At 41.5% G+C, this 8,208-nt stretch overlaps 1 protein-coding gene across 5 annotated transcripts in view; it reads left to right on the top strand.

The window, feature by feature from the left end:
* Positions 1 to 17: 17 nt before the first annotated feature.
* Positions 18 to 8,208, top strand: part of CGNL1 (cingulin like 1) — a 58,104-nt gene continuing 49,913 nt past the window's right edge. For 2 of the 5 annotated variants that reach the window (XM_017827559.1, XM_017827555.1), the window contains exon 1: positions 18 to 126. The gene's annotated coding sequence lies outside the window, so the exon portion shown is untranslated. Of the gene's footprint in view, positions 127 to 848; positions 1,014 to 8,208 lie in introns of all 5 variants that reach the window. The other 3 variants (XM_017827557.1, XM_017827556.1, XM_017827558.1) reach the window with 3 other exon arrangements.

Below are 8,208 nucleotides of genomic sequence, written 5' to 3'. Positions count from 1 at the left end.
CGCTGGAGGGGCGGGCAGTCCGCTCTCGGCTCCGGCGGCGAGCGCGGCTGGCGGGGCGGCGGAGAGAGTGGCACGGAGTTGGTGAGGATCTCCCTGAGGGAGAGCGAGAGACGCGGCCCGGGACGGGTGAGGAGAGCGGCGGCGGGCGGTCTGGGGGCTGAGGGGGGCACGGCGTCGCCCGGCTCTCCCCGCGGCGGCCGGGGCCGGGCACGGGGCTGTGACGGGAGCGCGGCGGGCACGGGGTCGGTGGCCGCGCGGGGCTGCCGCCCTCGGCTGTGGGGGCGGCTCCCGAGGCGCCCCGGGTCGCTGCTTCCCTCTGCTCCGTTAAACACGCGCATTCCCAAAGGCCGAGGGCGCCGGGCCCTCCCGGGGGCGAGGAGGCAGCAGCGCGGCTGTCCCCGCACGCCCGGGGAGCCGCTGGAGCAGCGCCGGGGCAGCGCTTCCCCCGGGCGCTCCTCGGGGCTGTGCTGGCGAAGCGGCGGCGGGGCCGCCCCGGGGCGGGCGGGCTGAGCGGCGGAGGGGAGAGGGCGCTGCGGGGAGAGGGGTCTCCGGTAAGACCCGAGTCTGCCTTCGTTTCTCCTGGGGGCTGTCAGGAGCGGGGTTCTCCCCCCGAGCGGCTGCCCCGGAGCCGCAGCTGGAGGTGCTGCTGCCGGCCCCGGGTTCCAGGTGGGCGGGCGCGGCCGGAGCCCCCGCGGGGCGCCAGGACCGCCTGCCCGCACGCATTCCTCCGGGGATTCCTGGCATTCCTGGGCCCAGGGCACTCTTGACTTCTTCATCTGCCTTTTATTTCGCAAATTAGCGTTTGTTTTTCTTTTTTTATTTTTTTTTTTTTTTTTTTTTTGCGAAAGGGTGTGTCCGCGTTGTGTGTGTTCCCTTCTTCATGGGAAAAGCTTAGAACGGCAGTTCTGCCATTTGTTCTTCTTCCCAATTAACTTTGCATCTGATATAATTTATATCCTTCCCATTTGATGACAACTTTATGGGGAGATCAGTGCTGCGATATAACTTTTGTGGTGAGTTTGCATGAACGTTTGCAGTTGACAGAAGAATAGTTGTTGCAGCTTTTATCTTTCTCCTGTTTTTAGCATGTAAATATTTTTTTAAAATTACTGCAGTGTACACTGAATAATTGTCAAAATAGAAATAGTAGAAACCTATTCTTGAAAGTTGTTCTATTTTTCTGAACATCTACACTATGTTTAACTTGCTTGGACTCATAAAAGTGAATCCTGTAGGTGAATCAGAAAGCCCCTGGAATATCCTGATTTGTGGCACATCCGTGGGAATTTGATGGATTTGGTGTCTGAGGCTTATGCTGACAACTGTCACATGTCTCATAGTTATAAATCTCTTTCATAGCTGGCTTTAACAGAACTTTAAAACCTGTATAAAAATATAATTAAAATGGCAAAACCAAACCACTCTTTACTTTTTAAAGGTGCTTTGTAAGAACTTGTTTGACTTGCAATTATATTTTCTAGAAGTGTCAGTTGTTGAATTGTCTCGTTTTTTTTCTCATGTTAGACCCAGAATAAAACTGCTTATGCTCACAGTGTGTACTAAGCCAGATGTGGTTACTGCTGATTAATGTAAAAGCGTACCAAGTTGCTGTAAGCTTTTTTTTTTTAAAATAATTATAGTGTTAGTTTGAATTTGGGTCCTTTCTTTTGGAAAAATATTATAAATAGGAATGAAAGTTTTTCATACAGTGCTGAAGCATACCATTAACAGCAGCATGTAATAAGCAGCATGTTTTACGAAGGAGATGAAGTTTGTCATGTAATGAAAGGCAATTACACTGCTTTTTAATGTGTGCTATTCTTTTTGAGACACAGCTACACTTTTTAAACAGAAAACTCTGTAAAATAAGAAAGCAATGCTTCAAATTTTTATTAAAATTTTCTTAGGTTATTAAGATAATCTTTCATGTAAGAGGAGGTAATTGTTAGTAGCAGATAGTTTTCCAGTTTAATAGTCATGGGTTTTTTTATAATTAATCTGAGATAAAAAATGCATTGCTTCAAATGAAGTATGCTATGAAGGAACTGATATTTTTATGTGTATGTATTTACAATTTAGAGGTGTTTCTGAAATATGTTAATCATAGGAAAAGTATTCCTAGTTGGTTTACATACACCTTGAGTTGCAGCTGACATTAACTGTTTCTAAATCCCACTACAATGCAAATACACACTAGAAGGGATTATTTTAGCAAACATAACTAGTGTTAGGACAGTAATGAAAAGCCAGGCCTTATCATTGCTAACCTCTTTGGTTACAGAATTTGCAGGAACATTCTAAAGAGCCTATCTGCTCCAGCAGTGTATCACACAACTGGCTTGGGGTTTTTTCATTCTCAGTATCTGACTTAGTTGCATTTTGCTTTTAAATCTAATGAATGGGATGATTGCTTAGGCTGCCTGAACTGCCTCCAAGTAAACCAGCTGATTTTAATTTCTGTTAATTGCATCATTGGATCTCCCTGTCAGTAGTAAAATGTCTCAAAATGCACTTAGGTTGCCCTGGGAAGGTACAGGTAGGGGATGTGGAATTTAATTCGCTGCAAAAATACACAGGTATATCCTGTGTAAGAAGGATGACAAAGGTGCAGGAAAGAATTGGTGACAGTTCCTTCTTCTGGTCTACATTGTGTAATAGGAAGTTGATCTTTCTGGGAGTATTGGTGAAACTGGTTTGTCTGGGTTCTGCAGTGTCATCTGAAATGTGTAGCTGAAATGGCATGACCTCAAATGTGAATTTTTAAATCTTTTGTCATGGAGCAATTCAGGATGAACATGTGTGCAAGGAGTTATTCAGCCTGGACCATAGCGGGCAGGTTATTATTTAAAAATAGCTACTTAGGTACTTTGAGGCCAAATAATTCTGCCAATGTCAGAAATAAAAAGTAGACCATCCCAGTTTCATTCTGCAGTCTGCTGTTTTACCATTTGTGCTTTTTGAAGTAATAGTGGTGATAATGTCACTATTATATGGCCTTTCTATTATGGAGGTAACCTGAAAATGTGCATATTAATATCAAGCACATGACTCTGATTATGCAAAGCAATGTTCAGCCTGTGGCAGCATCCACCTGTGCTGTTAGAAGGGAACCGGCAAGAGTCTGGTCAGGATCAGTGATACAAAGAGATTTCTGAGAAATGGCAATGAAGAATAAAATAATGGGGCATTTTTTACACTTCTGCGCCCTCTGAGTGCAACTCTGAATGTCAGCAGAAATGTTGCATCTACCTGCTGCCTACTGCTCATGTGTTCAGATAAAGCAGGCTAAAGAGATTTGTGTTTATTCTTTCTTCTGTCTGTCTCCCTTCTCCTTCCTTTTTTAGTGGTAGGAAGAGGTTATCATCTACCCCATCAGTTCAGAGAGACCATTCAGAGCCAGGCTTTGCTAAGAATTACCTATTTACAGTATCGAGATTCACGACTGACTCGAATGACCAGGATGAAGTGAAAATGTTAGAATTCCTCCTGTTTTGTTGCCGGGTCTCAACAAACTGCATTCTGAGGAAGATGGTACAGACTTCATGCGTCCTGAACTTAGGTTTGGCAGTTTTACAACTTTTTTAAAAATGTTGTGTTGGTAGGATGTGCAAAAACGCCAAAAAGGGTTGTTTTTTTTTTTTGCTATTTCTATTCTTAATTGGCAGAATGGAGAATCTGCCCACTGAGAACACTCCATTACCAGGTTATTGTGTGAGGGAAAGTGCTTTACGTGTCCATGGAATGTTTATTCCAGGCATGTTTATCTGGAAACATTAACACATTTCAGAAACTGCTTTGACCTTGACTCTCTGAGTGGTGTTAGATTAAAATGGTAATACATTTCAGTATGGCCAAGTGTGAAAATTTAATGTTTAAACCTGAGAAATGAAAATGTTAGGAATGTATGTACTGAAGGTTTGGTGGAGTGGTAGTCATGGAGTCACCACTGTTTGGGATTAGAGTGCAGTGTATTTGTTGTGGTCTTGTAGCATCTTTGCCAACAGAGCTGGCAGCCTCCTTGAAGGAGTTTATCCAAATGTAGGCTTATAACCTTCCATTTTTTGTGAAATGGAGTGGATGACAAAATCCATAGCCAAACATGTGAATGCCTCTAAATTTTTAGGCACATTAACTGTTTTAAATTAAATTGGTTCGTCTTTTGTGTTTATGAGATTCGTTAACCAGGTTGACAGTATGAGATTTAAAATCAGTGTTCTATAAGAACCTTTTCAAGTTCTACTTGATTTTGGTAAAGACAGAGAGCGATGAGGAATAAATACGATTGGAGAAACATCTCAGGAAGCACTTAGACTTCCGAGAAACATCAGGGAGATTGGTAAGACTGGGAGATGCCTCAATTATTACCACAATGGCCCTTTTTTGTGAGGGTCCCCAGGCGTGCAAGAGTCATTACCATTCAAATAGCTACGTGACTCTCTGAGTCTGAGCATGACAAGATTTTTACTCCAGGCATTTGCAGCACTTCATAATACTTTAGTTGCATGTACATTACACACACTGTTTAAAAGGAGCCAAAATGTGGTTGTGGAAACTAAATACAGTATGAAAAGGAGATGCATTGTCTGAGCTGCCCATGCTTACATATTTACATATGTGCTTATGTATTTCTGTGCTTGTGTACATAAACTCTCAGAGACACTTGCAGAAGCCTGATAAGTATTTACCAGCCATTAGGAATGTTTTAACCCCATTTTAAATTCTATTGAAAGATCTCTGAGAGCTGCTGAAGTTTATTAGAATGGCAGATGTATTTCAGGTACATAAACACAGGTAGAAGTGGGTAGTTATTTGTGTTCTGTTTAATCATAAAGCATAATGTGGAAGTGGTGGGGAAAATTTAAGCTTTTACAGAGAGATGGGGAATGTTTTCAGTGATGTGAGTTAAGCTTAAAATATTTTGAGGCCTTGTTGAAATTGGTAGTGGGTTGGGGTATCCCTCATAGGCTCATTTGCCCACCATTAGCTGTTATACTCAGGGAGCAAATGTTTGGCAGTAGCAGCCTTTCTTTAGAAGAACAATGGCATGTAATGTTACATTATAATTCCACAAACACTTCAAGCTTCATAAAGAAGCAGCCCTACCCCTCTCATTTCCCCCCAGTAATTAAGGCTATTCCAGTGTGAAGGTGAGAAGTGGGAGCTGGTTAAACCTGTGCTCAGTGTGCGGGCAGGGCCCACACCAGGCAACACCGACCTCAGAGGCTTTGTAAGCCCTTCCGAGTGCTGCAGCTCGTGGCGCTGCAGTGCAGCACACTGGGAATCTCCTTTCCTCTGGAGTTTTGCAGCCTCTCCTCTCCTCAGCTCGTGTCTCAGACAGAGTGTGATGATATCATCTTGTCTGCTGGTGCCTGGGCTCAGGGCCTGCAGTCCTGGCTGCATATTTAAGTTGGAAAACGCATGGTTGAGTTAGTTGAAAGAAACCAGATGGGTGTGAAGCCAAGTGTTTAAAGAATACAATGTAATTAAGACAAAGTTTAACAATGGAAAAGTGGGAGGCATAACTAGCTTGAATACACATGAAGCTGTGGCCTTGTGTTGGCTGTGTAAATATGACTCCTGCAGCCTCTTTTACATGTCGTTTTTGTACTCGAATACTGGCATCTCCATAGGGATTAACCGGGTTCTGTGTCTCTTCATATAGGTGAGACCTTGGTCTTTGCAAGCAGTTGAGCTCATACAGTTCCTCATTAATTTTATTTAGGAATAACTTATGCATATATGATCAAGGTTATGATGATTGCATCTGTCGTGTTGCTGTAACTGTAATTCCTGTAGACAAGATTATATTCTGGGGTGAGAATAGTGAGAAGAAAGTCCAATGAAATGCCACATTTAAGGTGGAGGAATAATTTTGGGGGTGAGGAACCTTTTATTATTTATTGATCTGTTTATGTTAGATAGTATTACAAGTAAATTTGTGGTTTTGAAGCACTTGCAAAACTTTTTAACAAAGGTTGCCCTAACTCTGTCTTCATTTCTTTGAGAAGGGCTTTTTAAGAGACTCTTAACAAACTTGAGATTTTTTTGCTCAAGCCTCTAAAAATATGAACAGGATACTCTCTTCGGTTGAAACAATAATGATGTTATTGGGATGTATGAAGATAATTTCCTTTGGAACAAAATACAGTTTCTAACACTGACAATGGGAGGAAAATGTAGTGAATCAACATAGAATCTCTTGTGGAGTGAGTGTAATCCTGTCAGATGTTTGGATACAAACCAGCTATTGTCTTTGAAATCACAAACTGCTTTTAGAATGAGTAAGAGTTCTTGTGTCACTCAGCTGTTGTTTCTGTCAATACTTCAACAGATTGGAACATTTAGAATTTGATGAACTAAGAGAAAGTATATAAAATAAAATTTTCTCTTGGTGACTTTATTACTCTTTTTTTCTTGGTTTTAACCTTCTCCTTTGCAAGTTCATAAAAATGAAGGAAAACTGAGCGTGGTTGTCTCACGTGTATATAATTAACTCTGTGATAAGTGTTTATAAGGTTTTGGTGTTCACTTACATTTTGTATTTGAAGTTTATGAATGTTAGCTGTAGTGCACTACTGTCGAGATACTTAAAGGGCAAGTAGATAACCCCAGTAATTGGACTTCCTTTTAGTGACAAAAAAGAACTTATAGAGGTGTATCTGAGCCTGTCTGGGAGATGAAACAGTATCATGGCACAAGGACATAACGCAGGTATTTGTGTCCACATAGAGCTTGTACCAAAGTAACTATTAATAAACAAATGTAACTCTCCATCTCCCTCCAGTGACTTAACTTGAGTCACAATATACAGGACCTGGGACTGGTCACTTGACTTCTATTTTAGTATACTTTTAATGTTGCCTTTTTTTTGTCTCTGATTCCCTTGTGCTTATGATTTGGGAGAATCTGGAAACGAACTATTTCAATAAAGAAAAAGAGAGCTTTTTAATAACGATACAAAGTATATATGATGCAGTATATATAATATAGTTTAGAATATTCCATGAGAAATTTGGGGGTTTCTTAGTATTTTCATCATTAGCAAAAATTAAGGCTTTAATTTCCACTCAGTAAGCAAGGTTAGTAGGTCATGTGTTATTTCCTTTGGGGATAAATCCTGTAAAATTGCTACAAGCATTCATACATAGCAGATAAAGAAAATTGGATTTATATATTATGTCCTTGTTTTCAATAAAACTTTGACAATTTATGAGACCTGAGGATCTGCCAAAATATCTTGCTGTTGACTTACAGCCATTGAAGCAGATTTTAATTTTGAAAAAAAACCAAAACCCAAGCAATAAATAAGCCAACAAAACCTGCTGCATGTCACACAGCTCCAGTACTTGGCTGATCTGTCACATACTTTCATAGGACTAACAAGATGTTTTACATTTCAGACACTGAGACTTCCTTACACACAACAATTTTCAGCCAGAGGGAGTATGAACCATGTTGTGAGCAAGTGAACAGTATCTTTTGCTCTAAGTGCTTTTAATAGCTCTCTCCACGGACAGTCTTTATTAAATACAATCCTCTTCCTGTCCTTGGAAAGGTGGCTACTAATGTTCTATTTTACTGGCTGTGTGTCTGAATAATGTTTAGTATTTGGGCAGAACTGAAGCTGAAATGCTCATTTGTAAGGCAGCAAACCCAAAGACTGTGCACTTTGCTGTACTGTGTGTCAGGAGAAATTGGTAAAATAATATCTGTAATCCATGCTAACTGAAGCATGGCTGTTTGTTTCCACTAATACCTAAAGAAGAAAAGCATTATTTTGAATTTTCATCCTGCAGGAAGTTCTTACTTCTCATCCCTAGTCCGCCACGTGAAATCAGAACAGAGAATGGTATTTTTCACAGAATAGAAATGAAAGTAATTGATTCAGAAGCTTTGAAATACTTCCTACAAAAATGCATTACTGTGATGGAATGCTTCCTTCTGTGGGTCAGTATTCGTGGCTGGACCTCATTTTCCATTATGCACCCAAAGGTGTATGACTACCATGGTTAATCACAACTTGGTCGAAGGAAAAAAACTCACGTTGCATTTATGGAAGGCACAGACCTACACGGCTTCTGGTGTGGAGGCTGGAATTCCTGCTTTCAAAGGGAGGTTTGAGTGACCCACTTGCAGTGTGGGTGTGTGGGCCTGCAGAATTTGCTTTTCCCCCTGGGCCCCGTGCACCCCGTGCACGCCTTGGCCTGG

This window comes from Lepidothrix coronata, unplaced genomic scaffold (assembly GCF_001604755.1).
Source record: "Lepidothrix coronata isolate B3197 unplaced genomic scaffold, Lepidothrix_coronata-1.0 Scaffold140, whole genome shotgun sequence".
Classification (NCBI taxonomy): domain Eukaryota; kingdom Metazoa; phylum Chordata; class Aves; order Passeriformes; family Pipridae; genus Lepidothrix; species Lepidothrix coronata.
This window is presented reverse-complemented; position numbering and strand designations above follow the sequence as displayed.